Source organism: Chlamydotis macqueenii, chromosome 2, assembly GCF_036417535.1.
Source record: "Chlamydotis macqueenii isolate bChlMac1 chromosome 2, bChlMac1.mat, whole genome shotgun sequence".
NCBI classification, from domain to species: Eukaryota; Metazoa; Chordata; class Aves; order Otidiformes; family Otididae; genus Chlamydotis; species Chlamydotis macqueenii.
The window spans coordinates 32,589,261-32,616,792 of NC_141557.1; the positions used below are offsets into that span (position 1 = coordinate 32,589,261).

A 27,532-nucleotide genomic window follows, 5' to 3' on the forward strand; every position below is an offset into this window, starting at 1 on the left:
TTTTACCACCCTCATTGTAAAAAAATTTTTCCTAATGTCTAATCTGAATCTACCTCCCTCTGTTTTAAAACCATTACCCCTCATCCTGTCACAACAGGCCCGACTGAAGAGTTTCTCCCTGTTTTTCCTGTAGGCCCCCTTTAGGTATTGGAAGGCTGCTGTAATGTCTCCATAGAGCCTTCTCTTCTCCAGGCTGAACAGCCCCAATTCTCTCAAGCCTGTTTTCATAGGAGAGGTGCTCCAGCCCTTTCCTATGAATATGGAATTTTTCCTTGCATTCAAAAATCTAGAATTCCTAACCTGTACAGAAATCCTACACTCAGGTGCCAGAATCCAGAAGGGTAGTCAAGACTTATCCATTAATTTGATGGTGCAATTTGGAGGCAAGAGCATAAGATTAACAAGGTCCTGATTTAACTTATTTCTTTGGTTTCTAAAACCTGTGTCCTGTGTCCTGAGCAGATAGCCTTTGAACCACTGTCATGAGCACTTGCTAAAATGCAGGAGAGCAAGCTATACATTGGTACTATAAACACTTGAGAAGATTAGATCCACCATTACAGGCCAGAGTTCAGTTCTCATGGGTAGAAATCTTGCATACTTAATTGCTGTGAGTGGAGTTAGACTGACACCAAAGTCTGTCACCTTGGGCTGTTTATGTTATTTAGGTATCCGATAATGACAGAAAGGGGTCCTAAGGTAGGATCTTAATGCTTTCCAGTTTAAAACTTTAGCTGTGTTGTATTTTCCCACACTTTTCCTGGCTCACAGAAGCAGAACAAGTGACTAAAGGAAAGCTGCATTATAGTGAAAGCTGAATTGTCCCCTTTTCATCTCTTACGTTTTAAATGGTACCTGACATCTCTTATCATTGAAAATCAAGGCACAGCATAAAAGTTCTTAAGCTAGTATATTTATGTAGGAGGATGGAGAAAGCACAGATTTTCAAGTACCCACATGGGTGTAGGAAGGTGTTTCTGCAATGACAGTATCCTTATTATGTCAGATTGTTATAAACGTTAAAGTGTGCTAAGGTGCAATGATTTTACTGCTCAGAGTATGTTTTATCAGAACTATAAAAACCAGTGGTGGTAAGAGGAGAATTGCATAATGACAGACATAATTAATATATTTAATAATTGCAGCCAGATAGAGTGCTGTCACATCAGGACAGAGCTCATGTGATAGAAATAAGATTTCCATAAACAGCTTGTTTTATGTAACATTTCCACTTCAGTCATAATAAGCTGTCAGAAAGATGGGGGGAAAGAGACCTTGTGAAAAGTGTGTCCTAGATGGAGATCACTCCATGCGACAGTTGTTGAAATAGGGATGTAAAGCTGGGGTCCAATGGCAGAAGAGGAAGTGCTCTGAGTGCTCTCTTTCTAATCTGCAGGCTGCAGAGAGGTGAGAAGCTAAGCAAGACCTCAGTCAAAGTTAATAAGACTGCTCAGGATGAGCTGCGTGAGTTATCTCTGTTTTGCACCCTTTCAAATAAAGACAGGAAGGAAATGTAATATTCTAATAATTATCTTTTGAAAATGGAGAGATACAGTTTTTGTCCATGTAATCACTTTAGTTTATTTGTGCTATGGTGCTGCATCATCATTATGTGCTGATCTATGCGATTAACTTTACACATGGGACTATTCATGCATACATTTCAGCACATGCTTACATCTTTGCAGCATTAAGGCACTCTTTTCCAGAGTTATCTGACTGCTTGCTGTCTCAACTCACTGGTTTTGAAATGTTTCCTGTATTTGTGATTCTCATAACAAAAAGATTATGCTGAAATACTAGGGGAAAAAAAATTAAAAATCGTTCAGTGTGCAGGCAAGTTTTCATAATGACTGCAGAAAGTTAAATACTGAAAACCTATCTCCGAAGTACAATTAATTAGAGCCATGAGGGCTTTGGATTTTTTAATTTAAACCGTTGGATTCATGAACAAAACTCATCAATCTTATTCTTCTTGACTTCTTTGAAAGAACACTTTTTTCTCTTTTTTATCATCGGAGACTTTAAAAATGGTTCATGACAAAAAAATTCTAGTCACACAGTGGGATGAAGGGTAATTGAATGACATCGTACCAGTGATGAAGAGATAGAAGTCAGAGTACAAAGATTCATTTATACCAAGTCCCTTTTATACAGCTCTGATGACCAAAAGGAGAGACACTGGGAAGGTCTCTCCATTGGAAATGACCAGTTTTATGTAACCCTTTCAAGCATATATTCACAGCTGAATACATCCTGTTAAAATGGTTGAATGTATTTGTTCCCTAGTTCCATGTGACTCTAAAACAATACTGTAAAGATCGTTATGGTGAATGAGAACTGGGCCCATAGCATTAATTCATAATTCAGGCCATTGAATTCAACTCAGCCTAAGTAAATTGTGAATAAAATTGAAACTGTACAGCCATCCTATGGCTGCTTAGAAGGTGAGAAGTAAGTCGGTGCAGTTCCAAGAGGGGAGGTACTCGCTCCCTAGACATTGGTGTTACTAATATGCAGGTATAAGGTAGCAGTCTTGGGCAAGTAAACAGAAATTTGAGTCATCTTGGAAGCTGGATTACTCTTTTACTTTATGGATTTATTTTCTAGCCAGTCCCAAGGAATATCAGTTGAGCTATCTTGGAATAATTGACATAGACTGAATTACTTCTACCAGGACATTCTTTAGGAAATGGAAAAATTCAGGCTCAAGGGCAGCTTGCGAATCCTCTTCACAGCCACCATCTGCTTTCACCATACTTTGCACATTCCGTCTCTTTACACTGTTTTGTCACCTGGATCCCTTCAGTTAAGGCTGACTGAAGCAAAAGCAATGGAAAGCAGCACTCTAACAAATGCCTTTTAAATGTTTGGGGTGATGCAGTGCCATGAGTTCTGCAAAGAGATGCCTATTGATTTCGTTCTAAAACCAGCTGTATCAATTGCATCCTATCTAGAAAGATGTAGAAAATGGCCTTTAGAACATTCTTTTTTTTTTTTTTTTTTTTTTTTTTTTGTGCAAAATCAACTCTTAGTAGTTTTTCTCCTTAGTTTGTTCATAGTCTAAATTAGGATGTACTGATATTCTAAAACGGGAAGCAAACCCCATTGGAATCTTATATGGGAGAAGATAAGGAACTGTCATTGATTTTGTCTGTTTAAAATTCAACACTCAGAAAAACTTTCTGCTGCATAAGTAGCTCAGCCCCAGCAAAGCTAGGATCTGTGGCACTTATGTGGCTGTTAAGGTTGTTAGGTCACAATTGGTTTTTTTTTGGATCAAGTCATTAAGGTATTGGTTTATAACACACGAAAAAATCTGATGATATATTCTAAAACTACTTGGCACATGTTTTTTCATCCAAGGGAAGTTAGAGGATTTGTGAGAGTCATTGATGTTGGATGAAAAATGTCATGTGTTTTCACCTTTGGGTTGGGTAGTGAAAAGTGGATGGACTCTATATAGCCCAAGTTAAAAATGAGTATAAATTACTTTTTCTTGGATTTATTCTAAACTACCATCTTTTGTCTGCAACTGTGAGAAAGTCTGTTCCCCTCAAGGCACCTTTTACTAGCTTAATTAAATGGGAGAAGGATCCTCCTGCAGTAGAAGAGATCAGAAATCTGTGCACAAAGTCTCCGGCTACTCGTCAAAACATTAATTAAGAGTGCATGTGAAGTTACTTGCCCTCATGTTACATACAAGGATATGAGTCACAGGATCTTTAAAGTGACTTGACTAACAATGTACATAAAACCTGTAGCTGAGCCGAGAAGGTCTCTTTCATTCAACAACAATGTCCTGATAAATAAACACTCTTTCTACATTAATATGGTTTCTGTGGAAGTTGCAAGAAAGGATAATCATCAGGAAAAACTACATTTTCACAGGAACTGTGATTCCCTGGCTCTGCAGCAGATAATTCCCTGCCAGTGAAGACCCTTGGACACATTTGCAGACCCAGCAGCTCTGTTCATGAGTATAATACACAACACTGAAATGCCTAATTAAAATAAGTACTCCTCTGTTACTAATGTGATTTTAATACTTGTAAAACAGTTCCTGTCCATTTCTTGGTGCAGTAGTGCCATGCTAAATAGCCTCTTCTAGAGATCTGGGGAAAATAAATCAGATTAAATGACATTGGGTAACCCAGAGAGATGAGCTTTATAAACCCACCACCACCGATCCACTAAAAGGAGATGTCACCCACTGGGGAATCCAGAGCAGAATGGAAAACTGGTTGCTCTAGAACTGGTTTGAATGGTGTCGTAGTTCAGCCCCGATTGGACCAGACTACGCAGTCTCTCTCTCACTCCCCCCACCTTCCGAGAGAACAGGGAGAGAAAATATAAGGAAAAACGACTCGAGGTTTGAGATAAGGACAGGGAGAAATCCTTAAAGTTACCGTCACGGGCAAAACAGACTCGACTTGGGGAAAACTATTCATTTATTACTACAAACAGCAGGATAATGAGACAGAGAACAAGATAACCTCCATCCACCCCTCCCTCTTCCCAAGCTTAACATTATCTCTACTACCTTCCCTCCCCGGAGCGGCACAGGGGGAAAGAGGGAATGGGGGTTGCAGTCAGTTCATCATATGTTGTTTTACGCCGCTGCTTCATGGTTGGGGGAAGAACTCCTCACATTCCTCCCCTGCTCCAGCGTGGGGTCCCTCCCACGGGCCACAGTCCTTTGTGGAACTGCTCCGGCGTGGGTCATCTCTTCCACGGGTGCAGTCTCTCCAGAACAGCTGTCCCAGCGGGCCCTCCACGGGCCACAGCTGCCTTCAGGCATCCACCTCCCCCGGTGCGGGGTCCTTCACGGGCTCCAAGTGGATCTCTGCTCCTCCGTGGACCTCCATGGGCTGCAGGGGGACAACCTGCTCCACCATGGTCGTCACCACAGGCTGCAGGGGAATCTTGGCCAGGAGCCGCATTACTCCTCCCCCTCCTTCTGAACTGACCTTGGTGTCTGCAGCCGTTCCTCACAACAGGCTGGTAGGTGTCTCTCAGGATCTTTTTTACATCTCATTCACTTCTCATCTCCTCTCCACTTCTTGCAGCCAGGCTGGACCGAGTCGGGCCCAGTCGGCTGCCTGGCGAGAGGCCAGAGGGTGAGACCTGCAAGGCCCATGAGGCCTGCGCCTCCCCCTCTGCGCCTCTGCCCCCGCTCAGCTTCTTCACATCTTCTCTTCTCTCTCTTTTTTTTCTGTTTTCCCATTCTTAAATACGTTATCGCAGAGGCGTCATCACGAGACATTCTGCTACCAATCGGCTCGGCCTTGGCCAGCAGTGGGTCCGCCCTAGGCCTGGCCAAGTCCCCTGAACAAAGGGGAGCGACTTCTAGCAGTTTCCTACAGAAGCTACCACCTTAGGCCCCCCCTACTAAACAAAACCAGAACAAATGGCATGGTCAAACACTGTGTGAATGAACTAATTTTGTGTTTACCAAACAATCATTAAAATATTTACGTTCTTTCACAGGATGGACAGGCTCTTTACTAGGGGCATAGCAGAGTTCAGTGGTACCCACTTTCCAAGGTGATTTGGGCCAGTGGTGGCCTGTCAGTGCAGTTTCCTTTGAGAAGGAGCTCTTTCTGCTTAGGAGGAGTAAGTCATTTAAGCTGTTAAGGGAAAGTTTTCTGGAGTTAGCATCTGTCATCTAAGATTGTACCCTGCTGAGTAAGATCTAGATGTAAGGAAAAATGATCTTGGCATGGGATTTCCATGAGATTCAGGATTAAAGAAGAACAAAGAAAATTTATCCCTACCATAGAGAAGAAAGGCTTGGAGCTATCTTTTGCGGGACAGGAGCAAAGAGAGTTGGGGACTGACAAGACTGGAGGTCAGCAACTTATTATTCTGAGCTGAGACAGCATTTTATGCTAATAGCCAGATGGGGAGAACACTTTAATGGAACCTGTTGTGTTTGTTTCCATGGGAAAGGTAAATAAAGCCAATACTAGTCTTCTTAATGGTGTAGACAAGCATTAGATTTTTCTACCCACTTTTGGAGAGAGCAAATGCAGTTTTGTGATGATGACAGCATAGCTTGTTGGAAAAGGGTGAGGAGAAGATCAGAGAGGGATTGCTGGAGGCTGACAGGGCTGGGAAGTCTCAGCAGTGCTCATGGGGATAAAGGAGTTCAGGAGGAATCAGAGGTTATTTTGGTAGGCTGGGGCTGTGAGGGAGAATAGCATAGTTCAGTAGGGGCACGAAGAAAATGGGAAGTGAGATTGTTTGCAAAGTAATGCAGGGTCTTCTTGTCTCTTGCTTTCCTTGCCAGTATTCATGGACTTGCTACAAATCCAAGCCCTTATACGTAAATATTCTGAATATGTGAGGGGAAAAGAAGGGCCACATAATGCCATTCTTTCCACAAGAAGGGAAAAGAAGAAACAGTGTGGGATGGAAAACTCAGAAGAACCTTACTGAGGACTTTTTGATTTGATGCCAAGGGGTTGTGAGATAAAAAGTGTTAGGGCAGAGACTAGCTCCTACACTCTAACCTGTGTATCAGCAGTAACAGAGATCCATGTAGATCCATTAAGTCCCTGTTTCATCTGACATATATCTGATCAAATAATCTGCTCGCCCCAGCAACCTAACGATTTAAGCTATTAAGTATGTTGTTTATCAGAAACTGAGGCAGAAACAGGGTCTTATAGTGAAGGAATAAGTCCTTGTTGAACTCTCTAGCTTCTCTCTGACGTGTATATTACAATCCATATCTTAGCATTTCTTAAGGTTTCTTAGTAGGAAAGGATGCTCTGAAAAAATGGGGACAGGAGAGAAGGATTTTTACATCACCTCTGGATCTAAGTTGGAAAGAAAGGTTCTGTTTAAGACCTTTGCCTAGATGATTGCATAGAAGATGATCTGCACTAGGACAGTAGCTAGAGGCACTTTCAATTTCTCACTTTTACTTTGAACCACTAGAGAATTTATTCCACAGCTCTATAGTACATCTTGTAGTCCACTCTTGAAGCTGTGAAGCTATGGAGAGGTGTTAGAGAGGTATATAGCATGCATACAGAAAAGAAAAAAAAGAAAAAAAAGCCATTGCTTACACTCTATTCAGTAATCATTTAATCTACTGAGACAGTGAGGATTTTGTTTAGACCATTTCTGAAACCTGCCTACAGTCTTGAAGCTATTGCACTCGGAAGTAATGCACTACCATACTAGGTGTGAGCACACAGAAGTTACCAGATATGGTTCCTAGCACCAGCTATGCTACAAAGATCTCACTGACACCTGAACACATCTCATTTTCATCTTGTCCTCTGCATTAAACTGAGCAGTTTTCAAATGATATTCATATTGTCGCTGCTTGCAAGAAATCTCCACCAATTTACTCTGCTGGTTGGGATGAACACTAAGCATACTGATCTGAAATAAAAAAGGAAGATAAATCTTTATTCCAAATAATTCACTTGATGCAATGCCCAGGAAAAATCCTGACTTAGTCACCTTTTTTTTTTTGTTTTAATACATTAACCTTGGATGTTCAAAACAAAGCAAAAGTGAGATAACATCATTACTGTCTTGCTATAAAAACAGAATGTATAAACAGTCTCTGCAGGATAGTAAATTAATGTGCTCTCTGAATTGCATGACTTACATAACCTGTCTGACATTCTGCCATCTTTCAGTCTCTGGCCTTCACTTTGTGGGGTAGGTTTCATATTCCACAGAAGTCCATTAAATTCCAATCTGAATGCAGTCAAAATATTTTCTTACATTGCAGGCTGCAATAAAGCATTCTGAAACCTAAAATGCCATTAAGTAAGCGTCTAACTAGAACCTCAGTACATTATAGATCTACCATCATTTTTTAGAATCCTGCAGCGCATTCAAGTAATAAAGGTTAGAAGGTGCTTTAGTAATATCAGCCTTCATAGAGTACAGCACTCAAGTGTGCATTCAAAATTCACTTTATGAATAACACTCTCCTGAATGAGGATGAACCTAACACATGTACAGCTAAATATGCACTTAAGGGCTTTGCTGAATCAGAATCATTACAGCCTCCATCATGTAGATTCACAAAGCTCACATTTGCCTAAATGGGAGCACGGCCTGAACAAGGACTTGAACAAACCTGCACATGTTAAGTGGCCTGAGAGACTGTATAACGCAGGCATGATAGGGATTTGTGCTGCTGCAGTAACTAGGAATAGTGCCAACCCAAAAAGTAGCACTCAAGAACCTCAGGACCAGTATCTGCTCCCATTTTTGGCATCCAATACACTGTAGAAAAAGACAGAGTCCAGGCTCCAGCTGTTGCCTGCTCATATTCTTTGGATGAGTCATGAAAGAGATAACACCTGGGACAAATCCTGTTAAGAGCCTTAACCTGAAGCCTGTTAGGATAGTGTTGCAGATGAATAAGGAGCGTGGTTATTTCCCCTTTACAAGCTCTTTTAATTAGATCAGAATCTATCTCCCACTGAGTAATTTTTTCCACTGATGAGATGCATTGTGTCGAGCAAAGCCCTTCAGCATGGGGCATCTCAGCTGTTACTTGAGAAGATTTGGAACTAGGTTTTCTTTTGTTGCGTTAAACTTTTACAAAACAATTGTTAAATTTTTGTGCACAAGGCAGAGTGCAGAAAAAAAAAATTAAAAATCCAAAACATAAATGAAAGCATTTAGGGACTAATGTTTAATTATTCCCATTCTTTCAGTGTTAGGCAAAATTAGGAATTAATGGTTAACAGAAAGGTTTTCCTTCAACTATACATGCATCCATCAACCCTTTTTCACTGCCAAACTGAAATCACCATTTTTAAAAGAAACACACTGCATAGAAAAAGTGAAAAAGGAGCCTAAAATGGTAAGCTCAGAAGGCCCAGAGTTGAAAGAGTGATTTGTCAACATGCCTGGAAATCATATTTTTTCTTGGACTATATCCAGCAAATTGTTAGTTTCCGTAATACATGATTTTATTAAAGATCTATAGTCTGATCCAATTCCTTGTCTAGTTGGTAGAAATCTTACTACTCAATGAAATGTAAGTTGAATTGGGTATTGCTGTATAATGGCTATTTGTTGGTCAACATGTACAAATAGTTTTTACAGCTGAAACAACACAGGATAATTGCTAGGCTAAAATCCTACTACATCTGTCTATAAAACTCAGACATTTTTGGTCAATGATGTCTGTATATTGATGACAGTTTAGCAGCAGCAGCTAGATCTGCTGTCTGGCTGGGAAGGTTGTCCAGTCACATCATTGTCTTGGGATTAGGGAGTTGATGAAGAAATGGCCGATGTTAACAGTGGGATGAGGCCAGAGGCACCCTGTCTCTTTCATTCACCTAATAAAACCATATCTGGGCTTTATATGACTATATGCTATAGATGTAATATTATAAGTTAGAATTCTGGCCTTACAGCTCTGAAAACCAAGCGTATCTGAAACAACCATCCCTAGGGGCACACCTTGAGTCCTCTTGACTGCTTTGGTTGCATTTGGTTCCCACAGGTTTCAGTCAGATCAGTTCACGCATGTCTGACAAAGAAACCAGGTTCCGTCGTCAGAATCTCCCCTTGCTTAGGTACTGCCGTGCTTCATGCCAGGAGAGCTGTGCTTGCTCAGGAAGTTGCCACCTGCACGTGGTGAGACAAGATAGCGCGCTTAGGTTTGCCTCTAAGTCTTAACGACTGTGCTATCGTACTGCACTGCTAATCAGCTCTCTGACTTCTTCTAATTAAATGTTAAAAATAACAGTGCGTCAACAAAGCTATATTCCTTAGCTAAACTGTACAATGATTAATTTAGTACTGTTTTAACCTAGGTGAGCAAGAAAATAATGTATCTCAGCAAAAAACTGCTGAGGAACATCTTAATTGCAATTGTTTCAAGATAAAACACTGAGGGCACAGGAAGGATTACAAATAATGATCTTAAAATTGCATCCATATGGCAGCAATTACTGTAGTTGAGCAATCCAGAAAAAAAAGCATACCTTCCCAACTAGCAGAACAGTGAGTACTAGCTAATAGTAAAGACTGATTTTGTAATAATTTCTGACACTAATATTGGAATAGTGTTTCACTTCTGCTTAGTGCTCTTCATCTTGAAAAGGTGATCACAGAGCTGTGTTTTGGTTTCTAATTCAAAGCTCCTTCCCCAACATGTGTTCCTGATACATTTTTGACAGGGTGTGTTGTATCTCCATATGATAACTACATCAAACTACTTTAAAACCTGCTTATAACTTCATAATTATTTTTGAGGGGGTTTTGTGTGTGTATGTAGAGAGAAATCAAAGCATCTTAAAATAAAACAATAGTAGTCTAAGAAATGTGTATTTTAAAAAACTTCACAGACTCTCTCACACCTTCCTTAAAATGCATCTGTGAGCTCTACAGCCTCTGATGGAACAGAGCAGGTTATCTTCATGGGGCTGTCATTTTCTTTCAGAGTTGGGACTGTGCTACTCTGAGAGAGAGAGTGTGAGCCTCCATTGGACCTTTGGTAGGGGAGGAAGAGCACTGCCTTAGGCCATCTCAGCCATCTCTAGGAAACTTCATTCCCATTTGCTTTTCACATTTCTTATTTCACTGGGCCTGAACAGACTGTCTCTTGTGAAAGCATGATTTCCCTCACTGTTGTTCCAAACTCGCTCAGTTTAAACCATACACATAGGAGTCACTGATTACACTTTGCATCTTTTGACTGCTTTAACACTACCATGAAAAAAAAACCACAGAAACTATTTTTATGACTTGCCAGCCATTTCAGGATGTTTCCCTTTTTGTGCATTCAATACGAGCCTTTTCTCCGAAGTGTATTAAGAATAATTTCTAATGAGTTGAACTGTATATTTTTCTCAAAAATTAACTTTTAATCTAAATGAAATGCCCCCCAAACAGTATTTTCTTCTTGAAAATGAAATGCTAAATGTACACATAATTTAAAAAAGAATATTGTAATGTTATTTTAAAAATGAAATTAAAATATAGTGTAAATTGTGTCATGCCTGCAAGATGCCTACATGAAAAATGGTGACAGTTCAGAAATAGATGCTTTTACAAAAAAAAAATAATAAAAAAGAGAGGTTACTTAAATATAATAAACAGAAAATATATCTTCCCTCTGGCCATGGTAACTCATCTCCCTTCAATAGCACTCTAGAAATAACAGCATAGATTTCTGCTTGATCTTCCATGATATTTGGAAATTGGAAGATAAAATATCATTGAAATAAGCATATTTTAATTGGTTCCTAGCTAATGTGGCCAAATGCAACTCAACATAGATCAAACAGATAAATTTCAGTCATTTACAGATTTAAATAGACTTAAAATTAAGCATTGAGTGCATGAGTCTATTTTAAATCTGGTGGAGCTGAACCAACAAATTATCACCCAAGAATCTACCCTGTGGGAATGGATATGAATAAAAGCCTCCTGCACCCATATTTAACTACAGAATAATTACGGTTTTTGACTTTGCCTACTCCTGCCATATCACATACACCTTTTTATTCGTCAGCTATTTCTCAGAGCTGTAGTACCTCAGAGAAAACCATCACCCCGGAAGATTGTCTTATTGTTCATAATCCATTTATGTTCATATTCCTCTATATCTCACTGTAGATATAGATTACACACCAAGATATTAAATTTGAAGAATAGAGAAAAAAACACGTTGTTTACAGGAAACTGTCTTTTTATATTATATCTGGCTTAGCACTGCTTCAAATTATTTAATGTTCCTCCTTCTGGTTACTGATTTAGAAGGAATATTTGCACTTTCAGAAAAGAATGTGATTGCCCCGGTTACACATTCAAATAGTTTAAATATATCAACCAAAAGATGTTCTTCTTTAGGATCTAAATAAAGCGTTTTCCAAAATCTTCCTAGCATGCAAAGACAGATAAGCTATTTGTATATGGCCCTATCTATATAATATTGATAAAGAAGAAAATAGGGCATTACACCTTGAAAAAAACCCAGTCACCAGAGTAAAATCTGCAAGGCTACTGAAATATGCCACAAATATACTAAGCCAAATTCATAGTCACACTTAAAGTTAAATTTAAAAAAGCCCCATCCAGATATACTTTGTATTCCCTTACATGACTGAAACTAGAGTGCCATCAGCAGATCTGAAAAAGAAACACTTCTGTGACACAGTAAGTCATTTCTACACCACATGCTCATGTACAACCCCTGAATTTTCAGAGCAGCATAAAGAGATCTAAGTATGTATAAGAATCAGAGTATTTGCTTCTCATTAAGTCATGGAGTCTGTTAATTAAGAACCTGTTGTTCCCTGAAAATAACATAAAAATGAGTGAATATACTATTCCACAAATAACTTAAGCTCAGAGGCACAGAGTAGGTGGCTTCCTGTGCCATTGGATCGAGGGTGAGTAGTGGTAGGGTCACTTGACAGGATGGTTCAGGTTGGAAGGTACCTCTGGAGGTCATCTGGTTCAACCCCCCTGCTCAAGCAGAGGCACCTACAGACAGTTGCCCAGGACTATGTCCAAAAAGGTTTTGAATATCTCCAAAAATGGAGAGTCTACAACCTCCCTGGGCAAGCTGTGCCAGTGCTCAGTCACTCTCAACATAAAAAAGTGTTTCCTAATGTTCAGACAGAGCCTCCTGTGTTTCAGTTTGTGCCCATTGCCTCTTGTCTTGCCACTGGGCTCCTCTGACAAAAGCCTGGCTCTGTCCTCTTTGTACCCTCCCTTCAGGTATTTATGCACATTGAGATCATGTGAGCCATATCACAAGGCTCTTCTTTGCTTTCTGTATTTCCCATTTGTAAGCTAGAATAATCCTTGCACTTTCCTTTTTGTCTGATTACATTTGGAGCATGCCCTTCTCAGAGGCTGGTTCTTGTTAGACACCAGCATTGTGCCTGCTCCAGTGCCGTTTGCTCATGTAGAAGGACGCAGAAAGCGTTGTCAATCCAGGTCTGAACCAGCAGGGTTTTGCTGTGATGCTGTGATGCTCAAGGCACAGTATTCTCTGGTTTTTGGACAGACATAACAGTCCGATCCAGAGCCTGTCAGCAAGAGTGTATCCTCGTTAAAAGGAAGGTCCCCAGCTGTTCAAGGTTTTCTTGTGAGACAGTTCATATTAACCACCCTGGCTATTGAGGACAGACCGTGTCCCTGACTTCCACTCTTGTTTCAGGCAGGATAAAGGCCTCCAATTAGCTGAAAAGCCACTAAACCAGGCTTCCTTTTTTTTTTTTTTTTGAAACAAATAAGTGTTTTTTGGTTTATTTTTTTTTCTACTCTTCTACAAATGTATGTGAAATGAAGCATCAATTACAGATTTTTATTTTTTTTTAATCTTTGCTACTGAGCAGAGAGAATGCTGTGTAGTCTTGAGAATTCATAACATGAATGTATGTAGGCATACAGTTTTCTTAATTTAAATAAACAAAACAATTAGTAGCTTGACAAAAATATTTGAAGTTATTTCTTGGTATTCAGTTTCCAAAACAACTGACTATTATTCAGTGTACTTTAACTTCACAACAACAATTCCACCACAAGTAATTCAAAGAGATCATAGGAAAATGCCTCAGGATGAGAAAAATACAGCACAATCTCTGACAGTGGCTATTTTAATAGATGTCACTGGTTTCAGGCCTTTGTGTTGCCGTATAAACATAAATCACAATTTGAAATTCTTTGAGCAGTAATGCAAAAAGAAACAAATATGAAGAGCAGAACAAACATTATTTATAAATAGATAGGGTCAAACAATTTTAAGAGAACCGTTCTTTTGAGAAAATATAAATTACATGGGAATAACTTGATTTCAATAACATTTTTAATTAAAAAAATGTGAAAGATTTGCTTTATTTCCTCTTAGTCATTTTGTTTTCCATTTTTGTGGATTTATGTGAAATTATTCTATATATAATAATAACTATTAACTTGATGTTGACATTCTGTGGCAAAAGGAAATATTTTAACTTGATTTTGTTCCAACAGGACAGAAATCAAGTTAGAAGCATTTCTCACAGGAAGAAATATAAGGTTTCTAACACCCTCTGCAAGTTATCGTGCTGGTCATCTTCAACAGCTATAGAGATTAAGGTAGAGGCCAACTAGTTTGTCTGCCCTGCATACAACTTGAAAACTGATGTTTTCCATGTGTAAAGAAGTTACCTGACTTAAACTCCTAATCCAGGTACAAGACATTTCCTGCTCCACTGGTCAATCTGTAAAAGAAAAATAGTTCCTCTTCATACTCTGAACACCCTACCTTGTTCCCTACTCATCCTCTCTCGTGTTCTATTTCTTACTCCTCAGCAGGTAAAACAGAAGCCTCTCCCCAGATTACTTTGATATTGTAGAAATGCTCTAGAATATCTGTGAATATTTCTCTTCTACTTTGGGTTCTTTAGAGTCACATTTGCTTGAAAAATATTTTAAACTATCAGCTTCTTCCTGTGTGTCTACAGCTACTCTTCTCAACTATTAAAGGCTTGGTCCTACTGTCACTGAAATAATTTAAAAACTCCTGCAGAGGTCAGGTACACTGGAATAGCTGCTGTGGTAAACCCAACTACAGGATTGTGGAAATTAAATGATAGCAACATTGTGGATATGTTAATTTTCTAATAGGTGGAAGTCCATTCCACTGATTTTATTGGGCTTCTGATCTGGCAAGGTGGATGGAAGTATCTGCGTACTATTCCAACACCACCTTACGAAAGCTATTATATCGGCAACATACAGCTAAAACAGATTTGGAAGAACAATCTGGATTTTTGTCTGCCTCATGTATCAGCAACAAAACTGCCAACTAAACTCTAATTGTGGATTCTTTATGACAGGTAATAATAGGATATGCAGAGAAGAGCACAGCTTGTATTTCAGCTACCATGCTGAGCTGAAAGAGCTAGCAGCTTAAAAAAACTCATGTTTTGATTTGTAAGCAAAGCACATTTTATTTGGGTGTCACCAAGAAAGAATACACAAGAGACTGTACTGTAGATGGAAGCTGACCCTGGGGAAGTCAATAGGAATTTTTCCAATGATTTGACTAGAACCAGGATTTAATCCAATATCTATTTTCTCAATATCCCATAGCTTTGCAAGCTTGTAAAAAACTCACAAACAATACTTGTAAAGAACACAGAAAGATTTCTCTGCAGAAATAGATCTTTGTTTCTTTATTAAACACTCTGCCTTGCAGTGTAGGCAGGCTGCTCCCATTGACTTGGGCAGGAGCAGGACATATTCACGCAGTGACGAATTTGGCCCCTGAGCTTGGTGCCCACACAATGGTTTGGCACACAACTACCAGACCCTTGGGATAGTGCTGTTTAGTGCTGTTGTTCCTTCTGGCCATGCATTGACTGGAATTTAACATTACATCCACAGCTAATCTAGCTTTTGGTAGGTCTCTGAGGAAAGTACAACCTCAGACCATAAATGAAACTAATTATTTTCAATGAATAAGCCCAGGTGGAAGTTTTGTGACAGCAGATGATTTGCAAGTTAGCTTTGCTATAATGAAATGTGGAATATTTTGTTTTCATCAGTACAATGTAACTTTCCCTACAGTTCCCTACAGTTCCCTACAGTTACTACTGGCTCAGTAAATCTCTCATTTAAAAATGTGCTGGAGCTGATGACTGAACTTGGAAACACCCAGCAGCGTTTTTAAGATGAATCTCAGACACTTTTCCTAGAATATGAAGACTATTCAGGTTAGCAGCTTTAAATATAGTCTGATTGGGAATGACTTTTGCCCTCACTTTGTTGTAGTTGTCAATTATCTAGACAGGCATCTGACATTCCCAAGTCTGGTGTCTCTTGTAAAGTCTCATGCCTGGCAGCAGAGGAGAGGTCTTTGAGCTCATTCTTTTCTGCTTTGCACCCACCAAGCTCATGCTCAGAGCAAGTATGAAGTGACTCTAAAATGTCACAAAATTGGAATAAAGTCATCGCATCTCAAGAATATGTGTCATGGACAGAACAAGGTAACAGGCAGGGGAGCTGTGGACTAAATTCTGCTTTCTGATACATGGTATTGTTATCCTTAATTTATTTTTATTCTTTTCACTGGCAAGATAAAGGTGTATTTGATCCTCTAAATCTTAAGCCAAGTTTTCCCTCACTGTAATAAATGATTTAGACCAATATAATAAATTTTTATTCCATGCTTTTCCTGGTTAGTCTTTGTCTAAAGGTTTCCATTCTATAGAAAAGTGTTTATTAAGAAAAACTTCAGTTAAGTATGTGCAGAATTTGACTCATATACATTTATCAACATGCCACCTCCCTTTAAAAAAATGTTTTATGTTGATATATAAAGTACAGGAGGTGTTTTATTTATTTTGAGGGGAAAGTTTTAGGTGGAGAATCCTTTGATCTAAAGCTTCACAGAAAGTGAAGTTCCTAAACATACAGCTGCTTATAAATACATATTTTGATGGAATTCAACTTTTCAATCCTTATTTTTAATAAGCCTTTGGAAAGAAGAATCTTTCATGAACAAGGTTCCTTTAATTCAACATTAACTTTTTTTTTTTTTTTTTTTTTTTTTTGCCACCACAGGGCTACCTGATGCTGGGAGATCTCTTGCTGGCTGTGGTTTCTTTTTTATCTCTTAGAATACAAAGCATCTTTTGGAAAAGGAAAGGAAGTGCAGACACCAGTTCTGTTCTTCATCACAGCAATGCACAAAGGTCACTCCAGTCTGCCTTGGCTCATGGAAGCCTCTGAGTTCAGCAGCACTTTGCTGCTCCACACACCACTGACTATTACGGTGAGACCTCATCTTCTCCAATGAGTTGAGTGGCTGTGACTCGAGAAAGAAACCTATTATGAAAAAAGAAAGAAAAGAAAAAGCAGCAAGTTGTTTCCTTCCCATCACTTGCATGAAATTATTTTCCCTAAATTTAGCTACTCTGGAGATAATTTTCCAAGTAGCTTCTTTTTAGTCTTTTTTGCATTAACCTGTGGGGACAGAGCAGCAAAAGTGTCTGTCAGTGGCACACATGGGTCTGAACCCATACAAAAACACTGTCCACCATTACTCCACCTGATCCTTTTGAGTCCAGGAGTAAGAGGCAGCTGATCCAATTCCCCATGCACTGCTTATTACACAGTCTGCTCTGCCTGCTCTGACTCAGTGGATCCTCGAAGCCTGAGTGATCTAAAAAAGCTAACGCTGCTAATTATTTCAGCTGCTAATTATTCTTGTGGAGACTGGTCTCTCAGCTTCATGGAAAAACACATCTTGGTCTTGTACTCTGTTTTTGCACTGGGACTCATTTTAGCCAATGGGAGGTACTTTGTGTTTGCAGAGCATTAATGAGTACCTGCTCATGAGCTGGTATTAGGGCAGTTTTGATAGCATAACTGTTACAAAACCACAGTTCATTTGTATAAATATGCATATGCACACCCTAATGAGACTAGTTACACCAGTTTCTCCTGCCAGTAATACTCATCAAGCTCCACTAGCAGCTTGGGCACTGGACTTTGCAAACTTCAGATCAATGGCAGATACATTGTCTTAATACCAGAGGGAAACAAAAGCCATCTACTGCTGGTGCCGGCCAGGCTAACAGGGTCTGTCTGGCAGTCAAGTCGGCTCCTGAGCGCTGCAGAGCATCTTATGTCTCCAGTTGCATTAAGACCCAACTCCTCTGCTCACATTCAGGCCCTCATGGACTACATGGCCAATGTTAAAGTTTAGTACTCTACATAAGGCCGTGTTACATACCAAATCAGCCAGGACTCACATTCCGGCAAGCTGTGCCATGTAGGTTTGTCCTCTATTCATGAGGAGAACATCAGTCAGAAAACCACTGCCATGCACTTTTCACAAGGTTTCCAAAAGCGTAACTTCACAGTAGCTGAATTTATGTTCTGCAATAATGTTAGCAATGTGTGGGTATAAATGGCAAGGTTGGGGCAGAGAGGGGAGACCCTAACGGCTGACTTCTATGTGAGGAGGTCAGGGACTGTCCTATGCCAGACACATCCTGGACTCACTGCAGGACACAGCTGAGCCCAACAGTATAGTTTGCGTCACCTCTGAACCAGTCAGAGGTGAAAATAGATTTCAGAAAGGGCAGTAAAGGCCTAGAGAAAAGGAACAACAAGGCCAGAAGAATAGGAGGTACTCCATGCAGGAGCAGGGACACCTCCAGCTAATGGATGAGACCACACCAGAGCAGTGTCACGCTCCGATTTCAGATGAGAGAAAGGCCCCCTTGTGTTCTAGCTGACCTCAGACAAGTCTGGGAGGCTAGGGGAGGCTAGACCAACCTCTCACACACTGGAGCGTGGTTTTTCTCATATTCTCAGGAACAGAATTAAGACTCAAAATGGAGTCAAGCGCCAGGTAACTTTATTAACCCCACAAGAAGTTCGCAAATGCAAGAGAAAGGAGAGAAAGAAAGGAAAGAGGGAAAAGAGTTTCAGTTGCAATAGCTACTGCCACAGAGCTGCAGCTCCCCGACAGTCCAGTTGATTCGGTGGGGGAAACGTTCCATCCAATGTTGGTCATTTCTGTCCTTTTATCATTCCTCTTATTCACGTCACATATTCCAAGAGCGGGTTTGCTTGGCCGCACCCCTCACCTGGCGGTGATATGCATGTCCAATACCGTCTCTGGGCCCCCCTGTTTTTCTGGCCTGGGTCTGGGCGCATACATAGGGGTAAGGCTAAATTTTGCAGAATCAGCTCTGCATTCAGGTTCGTAGGAAAATAGGAGGAAAAAAAAGGAAGCTTCCAGTCCTGTGGCTTGACTGGCTTGCAAAATAAGGGAATCATCTTTCAGGAAAACAGGAAGACTCCAGACCTATGGTTTGACTGATGTACCATTGTTTAGGTGATGGTTTGACGCTTCGACAATGTTGAGACAAACATTCGACACAGTCTGTCACGAGCAGATGCACCCCCAAAGGGACTGCAGCCCCTAATATTTAAGTGCTTATCACCTTTGTTTGCAAATACATGAATCAGTAATTAAATGTTGTAAATTAAGTTAAATTCCCCAAGGCGAGTCTGTTTTGCCCATGACAGTAACTACTGAGTGATTTCTCTGTCTTTATTTTGACCCATGAGTTTTCTCTTGTTCTTCGTATTTTCTCCCCTGTTCCACAGAAGGCAGGGAGTGAGCAAGTGGCTGTGTGGGTGCTTGGCTGCTAGTCAGGGACAACCTACCATAATGCTCATTTCTTCAAAAGATGATTTTTTTCCTAAATATTTCTTATACTTTGTGTATACTTTAGTTTCTTTTAAAATACAAGAACGTAGACTTGACAGCAATTAATGCTGAAGACAGGGAGAGGAAAAATAGTTTGTTAACTCTAAATACCACCAGGTGTATGAGTGGACTTACTGACAGGCATCATGCAAGCTAAGAACGCCTATTTGGGGTCCTTAAACTCTAAGAGAAAATCTAACCACTTAAAAGTACATCCATATGGATGTGGGTTATTGACAGAAGCATAAGTATTATTTCCCTAATACCAGTGGTCACATGTGTATTTGTTTGTTTTCATATATTTAAGGTTTTACAGGTTACGTATAATTTTAATTTCATTTCAAAGTTACCTACTGGAGTTGGTTTCTTCTAAGTGTACAGAAATTAATTCTTTGAAAAAGACTACATGACTAGACATGGCTACATGCAGGAAGCCAGGGGGTCAAATATTGACGTTTCAATCCATCTCAAAATGTGTCCATCCCTTCCTCTTATCTGTAAAGAAATAACAACTGAATTCCTCCAACCACAAGTTGTGACATCTTGCTCATTTTTTTTTTTATCTAAGCACTGCATATGCCCAAGTACATGCAGTAGGTAGCCTCTTTCTATTTCAGCTCAGGCAAAATTCAGTATAGGCAAATCTGCTGCAGCTCATTTGTTCAATTATCCAGAACAGCTTCTATATTTTTCTACCTCTTTGTCCCATTTCAACTATGATTAGAATTATTTTTTTTTCTTTTCTCTCTAGTGTGCCCTCTACCTCTATTTACCCTCATTTTTTAGTTATTTCACTCTTTAATTCCACCTTGCTTATTCTGACAATTACTTTTTCATAGCATCTTTATTATTTAAGGAGAGGTGCTCTGAAGGTAATAATGGCAATATTTTTTTTATTGAATACAATGTTTTGCTAAATACAATTCTAATAGTTACTGACCTCCCTAAAAAGAAAGTCTAACCAGAGGAGTACTGAGCAAAAATAATGGAACTTACTATTAGACTTTGAAAACATCATGTGGTGTACAACTTGTTTGAGAAGACTCAGTTCTGTTTTCAATTTTCACTTTTTTTTCAAGAGTGAGCTCTAGAATATGAGTCTTCCATGAGCGATTGTCCAACTGGAGACATTGTTGTGCAGATGTTTTGAAGTACAAAGAATTATCTTTAAAAATAAAGCCCTATCTATATTTCAGAGAATGCTCCACATAAGCAAGAACCCATACAGATGAGCTGGTGGGTGTCAAATCTAAAGAGGGAAGAGGCATCCCACTGTAAAAATCTCTCCTGAAAAGAGTGGTAAAGTTACAAAGCACATGACAAAAGGAGTAAGAACTGACTTTGCCTTACTTTTGTTAAAAAGGGAAAAGTATATGAAGAGCTTAAACTTTTTTGTTTGTTTCTGTTAGTAACTAGTTCTTTCTTTCTGTAATTAAATGTCTCAGTACACATGGGCTTTAGGCATCTTGCGATGATGATGATGAGCAAGTAGTTTGCTATATGTGTAATGAAACATCCTCCACTGATATTTCGCAATGTTATTTTTGGAAAACCTTAAATAAACTCCAAGTGAATTAGAAGCTATATACACTTCATAAGGTTAAAAGCGGTTTTAAGCACACCAAGAATGAGTACTCCAATAATGTTTTTCTCCTCAGTATATTAGGGCAGGGTGGCTAAGCTGAAAGCATCCAAAGTATGCACAGGAAGAAAAGGTGGGATGATTGCTGCTGATTCAGATAGAGTGCAACATGCTCAGTCTTGATCTGGTCAAATAATAGTGATTACTTGGTGCTATGCTGAGATATGAACACTTTCGTGCTCTCCTCTCCAGTAAAGCTCATCTTCTGTTCTTAGAATCATAGAATAGTTTGGGTTGTAAGGGACCTTTAAAGGTCATCTAGTCCAATCCCCCTGCAAGGAGCAGGGACGCCTTCAATGAGATCTGGTTGCTCAGGGTCCTGTCCAACTTGGCCCTGAGTGTTTCCAGGGATGGGGCATCTACCACCTCTCCAGGCAATCTGTTCCAATGTTCCATCACCCTCATTGTACAATTTTTTTCCTATGTCTGGTCTGAATCTACCTCCCTCTATTTTAAAAACATTACATCTTGTCCTATCTTAACAGGCCCTGCTGAAGAGTTTCTCCACGTCTTTCCTATAAGCGCCCTTTATGTAATGAAAGGATGCTATAAGATCTCCCCAGAGCCTTCTCTTCTCCAGGCTGAACAGCCCCAACTCTTTCAGCCTGTCCTCATAGGAGAAGTGCTCCAGCCCTCTCATCATTTTTGTAGCCCTCCTCTGGACCTGCTCCAACAGGTCCACAAACTTCTTATGTTGGGGACTTCAGAACTGGACACAGTAGTCCAGGTGGGGTCTCATGAGAGTGGACTAGAGGGGCAGAATTACCTCTCTCAACTTATTGGCCACACTTCTTTTGACGCAGCCCAAGATGCGGTTGGATTTCTGGGCTGCAAGTGTGCATTGCCGGCTCATGTTGAACTTCTCGTCCACCAATACTCCCAAGTCCTTCCCTTCAGGGCTGCTCTCAATCCATTCTCTGCCTAACCTGTATTTGTGATTGGGATTGCCCCAACCCAGGTGCAGGACCTTGTACTTGGCCTTGTTGAACTTCATGAGGTTCTCATGGGCCCACCTCTCCAGCCTGTCTCGGGATGGCATACCTTTACCTTCCCTCCAGCATGCTGATCGCAGCACACAGCTTGGTGTCACTGGTAAACTTGCTGAGGGTGCACTCCATCCCACTGTCCATGTTGTCAACAAAGATGTTAAACAGGGCCAGTCCCAATACCAACCCCTGAGGAATGCCACTCGTCACCAGTCTCCACTTGGACATTGAGCTGTTGACCAGAACCCTTTGAGTGCAGCCATCCAGCCAATTCCTTCTCCACTGAGTGGTCCATCTGTCAAATCCACATCTCTCTAGTTTAGAGACAAGGGTGTAATGCAAGACAGTGTCAAATGTTTTGCACGTATCTTCTCTGGACATTTCCTTAGCCTTGCAAATCACCTTGACTATCTTCTCACTATTTATTTTGATGAAAATGCTAAACACTGACATCCCATTTTCTACTTATTTTTTCTAGATTAGTTAACCATATCAATGGTGCAATTCATTTTTCTGCCAGGTGACAGAACAAGAAGGAAACTGTATTTTCTTATGGTCAATTTTAAATTTAAATACCAGCCCACTTAACTAATCACATTTTTTATCATCCTTCTCGTTTCTAGTTTGGAACTGTTCATGGAGCATTTTCTACAAAATGCACATTAAAAATTAATGAAATCAGCATGAACAAACACAGTAAATCACTTCTTTGTTTGTCTGGCCACATAATTTTGTAGACCTTTCTTCTGTTTACATTTATACAAGAAGAAAAACATTCACAGTATTAATCTTATGTGGTTGTGGGGGTAGATAATTTCTCTACATCCTAATGATGATGGAGGTTTGTTGCCAGACTTTCAGTTTTTCATTCATTACAATTCACAAACAATAGAGCTTTAGCAACGTTGTCAGCATATAAAATAATTATTAAAAAAAGACAAGTAAAATTCACAATACAAGATGTCAACCCAAGATAGGCTATTCATACATACTAAGCACAGGCAAATCTTCACTGTTGTAGCATAAGTAAATGCTTTGAGTCAAGGACTCACTTAGTGTGAAATTGTGATGGTGCTAAGATAATGCCAAAATGGGAAAGAAGTTCTTCAACCTGACTTTATGAGGATGTGGACACAGCAGGACGTGTTTTGAATGCTATCAGAATACAAATAATAAACATTGGTAGCTGTCTACGGTACCTGCTGTTATAGCCCAGAGCTCTCAGAGGGCTAACAGGATATATGATTTTCCAGGAGCTCTTCCTTTAGAGGTTCACTGCGATCCTGTTGGCCTTGGTGGGAGAACTGTTTGATCAATGGTGAGTGATCTGGCATCCCCAGCTGAAGAAGCCATAAAAAGTTTTACACAGAGCCTAATAGCAATCCTACAAAAGTTCCCTCTGCAAAAAAAAAAAAGAGGTTAGGTTGAATAAAGGAGTATTTTCTGTATTACTCAGGAGACTGAATATCTGTCCGGATAGCCAGATTGGGCTGTAAATCACATTGGGAAGTCTTCTTGCTTGAGGAAGAAATCTTTCTAGATAGTACTGGAGACAAGCCAGAGGGATTGGTTATTGTAGGCTGGACTGAGAAACAATCTGTGTGGTTCACAGCAAGATAACAAAATGTATTCCATAAGCTGTTCTGGTTTTGTTAGTGAGGGGGGGCCTAAGGTGGTAGCTTCTGTAGGTAACTGCTAGAAGTCGCTCCCCTTTGTTTAGTGGACTCGGCCAGGCCTAGGGCGGACCCGCTGCTGGCCGAGGCCAAGCCAATTGGTAGCAGAATGTCCCGTGATAACGCCTCTGCGATAACGTATTTAAGTAGCGGAAAACAGGAAAAAAAAGGAGAGATGTGAAGCAGCTGAGCGGGGGGCAGAGAGGGGGAGGCGCGAGCCTCGTGGGCCTTGCAGGCCTCACCCTCTGGCCTCCCGCCAAGCAGCCGACTGGGCCCAACTCGGCCCAGCCTGGCTGCAAGAAGTGGAGAGGAGATGAGAAGTGAACAAGATGTAAAAAGGATCCTAAGAGGCGTCTGCCAGCCTGTTGTGAGGAACGGCTGCAGACGCCAAGGTCAGTTCAGAAGGAGCGGGAGGAGTAACGCGGCTCCTGGCAAACACTCCTCTGCAACTCGTGGTGAAGACCATGGTGGAGTGGGTTGTCCCCCTGCAGCCTGTGGAGGTCCACGGAGGAGCAGAGATCCACCTGCAGCCTGTGGGGGACCCCACGCCAGAGCAGGTGGAGGCCTGAAGGAGGCTGTGGCCCGTGGAGGGCCCGCTGGGACAGCTGTTCTAGAGGGACTGCACCCCGTGGAAGAGATGACCCACGCCGGAGCAGTTTCACGAAGGACTGTGGCCCGTGGGAGGGACCCTACGCTGGAGCAGAGGAGGAATGCGAGGAGCTCTTCCCCCAACGATGACATAGCGGCGTAAAACAACACGTGATGAACTAACCGTGACCCCCATTCCCTCTTCCCCCCCGTGCCGCTCGGGAGGGGAGGTAGTATAGGTAATGTTAAGCCCGGGAAGAGGGAGGGGTGGGGGGAGGTTATCTTGTTCCCTGTCTCATTTTCCTGCTAATTTTAGAAATAAATGAATAGCTTTCCCCAAGGCGAGTCTGTTTTGTCCGTAACGGTAACTTTAAGGATTTCTCCCTGTCCTTATCTCAAACCTCGAGCCTTTTTCCTTATATCATCTCCTCCTATTCTCTCGGAGGGTGGGGGGAGCGAGAGAGAGACTGCGTAGTCTGGTCCCGATCGAGGCTGAACTACGACATAAGCCTTTGCTTATTCTGAAGCAGATAGCTCTCTTGAATGCTGGAGAAATAAAGCTACTTTTTTAGAACTTCCCCACTAGCTCCTTCTCTCTCTGTGGGTCATCAGGGTATTTATCATTATCCTGAGAGTGACTACATAAAGCAGAAGTGTGGCTTAAGCAAAACACAATGAGAATCTACTGTGAGATTTGCCAAAAATCCTCGGTGAGGTCATAATAAATCAGAGGCCAAACTAGTGGTCATGTATTATGAGCCCAAGTAGCACTGCAAATTAATCACTGTCTATACAGAAGAAGTAACTCTAATAGTCACATCAGCTCCCCGAAATTAATATTAAGTTCCTCCTAAAATCTAATCCTTAAGAAAATATTTCAACTTACTTTCCTACTATCCTATCACATCAGTCCAGACAAGCAATTCCATCCACCACAACAAACTTACAAAAAGATGGATTTTGAATGATCTTTTAAAGTCAGCACATTTTGTTGCTGATGAAGAGAGAATAAACTGCTGACTGATGGGACTCTCCTCAAATCTTCTCTCTCAAACACATCCTGACTAGGAAGATTCTGTGTATGATGTGAACAAGGCCATACTGACCAAGTTGTGCAACACACCAGCCTCAGTTTTTAAAGGTCTCTTGAGAAGTCCTAATTGTGTTTAAAAAATATGTGGGACAAAATATTTGTTAGTAGCATAATCTCTCAAAAAGAAGGAGGAATATATGTAAGAAGAAAAGAAACTCAAGAAATTTCTCCTTTTCAAGGTGAATAAAACACATAAGTGTTCAGCCTAGAGCACTCAATATCATCTTCATTTTTAATTTGTTTGGTACTACAAAAGAATCAATAGATAACCTGGGTGTACAGTATGAGCTGTGCTATGCTTTCCAAAACTGCAAAATAATTGTTGAAGTTAAAAACTTGCAGAATTACTTTGATCACCAAGGATGTCCTCCAGCTCAGTAAATCTGTCAACAAAGCTACAAAACCCAGGATTTTACATTTTGGAGAAGAAAAATGAAACGATGGAAGGCTCCTAATTTTAAGAGAGTGGGGAAAAAGAAGGATATTGTAGTCTACAGTAAGAGAAATCCTGGTAGCAAAGTTTACTGATGAATGCAAAAGCCTGAACAGGAGAACAAGTGTCCCAATAAAATACTATCTAATAAAATATTTAAATGCATCAGTCCTGAGCTACAGTTGAGCGCACTTCAGAAAGCATTGCTGGTATCATCTCTCCAAAAGTCACAACCCAAAACCATCATATACATTTTAGTGCAGTCTTGTATATGTAGTAGCTTCATCTGAGTCGAGGCTGAACTCCAGATGGAGTTTTATAATATAGCTTGAGTCTGGAGAGGTGTTCCTCCTGTGTACATGCACATACATATATTAGTGCACAGCAAGTCTTTTATATGTAACACACATAAAAATATTGACAAGGAATTATATTTAACATAGTAAAATGAAGTGAGAGAAAAACATGCATCGAATTCACAGTTACTATAACTCCATTATTGTCTATGAAATCATAGCACTTTGTGATATTTATCTTAATTCAGTTACAGCAGAGATTAATATAACACAATGTCTAATTCACTGAGAGCTTAAGAAACAAATGTGCAGATATGTTAAACCTGTGTGTATCTAATTGAAAGACTAATAGAGAGAGGACAATGCAACCAATAGCCTATTAATGTTTATAGCTAACAATGGAATGCTAAATATTTTGAATGCATGCTTGAGCTGGCATAAATATCGATTTACACCACATAAGGACCTGCATTTTTATCACTGATGCCCAACAATATATAAACAGATTTATTCCTAAGTTAAGTGTATAAGATTGATTCTACTCTGGTCTTTCTTAAGGCATGTCACTGAACTGCAATGAAATGTACATGTTCGAGGAGATAAGACTGTATTTGTGGATAAAGGAAGAGTAGTGGATCTCTCTTACCTCAACTTTAGCAAGGCATTTGGCACTGTCTCTCCATACAAGAATGTTGTCTCTTGGACACAAGAATATTGTATCCAAATTGGGACACTACAGTACAGATGAATGGAAACTAAGTGAAAAACTGGTTGGGCAGCTGGGCTCCAAGAGCAGTGGTTAATGAGCCACGCACTGCCTGGAGGCTGGTAACAAGTGGAATATTTCAACCATAGTAGTCGGACTAGTCCAGTTTAGCATCCTTATTAGTTAACTGGAGAAGGTGATATAGTGCTATGCTCATCAAGTTTGCAGGTGAGACCAAGTTGGGGGGTGCAGTTGACATGCTGGAGGGCAGGACTGCCATCCAGAGGCACCTAGATGGGCTGGAGGAATGGGCCAACATGAATATAATGAAATTCAACAAGGACAAATGCCAAAGTCTTGCATTGGGTTGGACTAACCCCTTGCACCAATTGTGGATGGGGACTGCCCAGCTGCACAGCAACTCTGGGGATATTGGTAAACAGTGAACATGAGCCAGAAGTGTTCCCTTGGCAACAAAGAAGGTCAGCAGCATCCTGGGCTATGTTAACAGGAGCAGAGTCAGTGGACGGAGGGAAGTCATTATTCCTGTTTACTTGGCATTCGCTAAATCACATTTAGATATTGCATCCAGTGTTGGGATCCTCACTACAAGAAAGATGTTGGTAAATTGGAGTGAGCTTACTAAGATGCTTGCGGGATGCAGCATTTTCCCTGTAAGGAGAGGCTGACAGAACTGGTCTTCTACAACTTGGAGAAGAGATGGCTCCAGGGGGCCTGGCAGCAGACTGATGGGACCTATGGGGAAGTCATGGAGAAGACAGAGTCAGGCTCTTCACACTTATGCGTACAATTGCATGTAGTGGGAGGCCGAGAGGCAATGGTCATAAGACAAGAGACTTCAGAGAGCTATTTAGGCTGGATATCAGACACAC

At 40.5% G+C, this 27,532-nt stretch overlaps 1 pseudogene; it reads right to left on the reverse strand.

Annotated features, from left to right (window-relative positions):
• Positions 1 to 21,111: 21,111 nt before the first annotated feature.
• Positions 21,112 to 21,717, reverse strand: LOC147601617 (uncharacterized; annotated as a pseudogene).
• Positions 21,718 to 27,532: the final 5,815 nt, after the last annotated feature.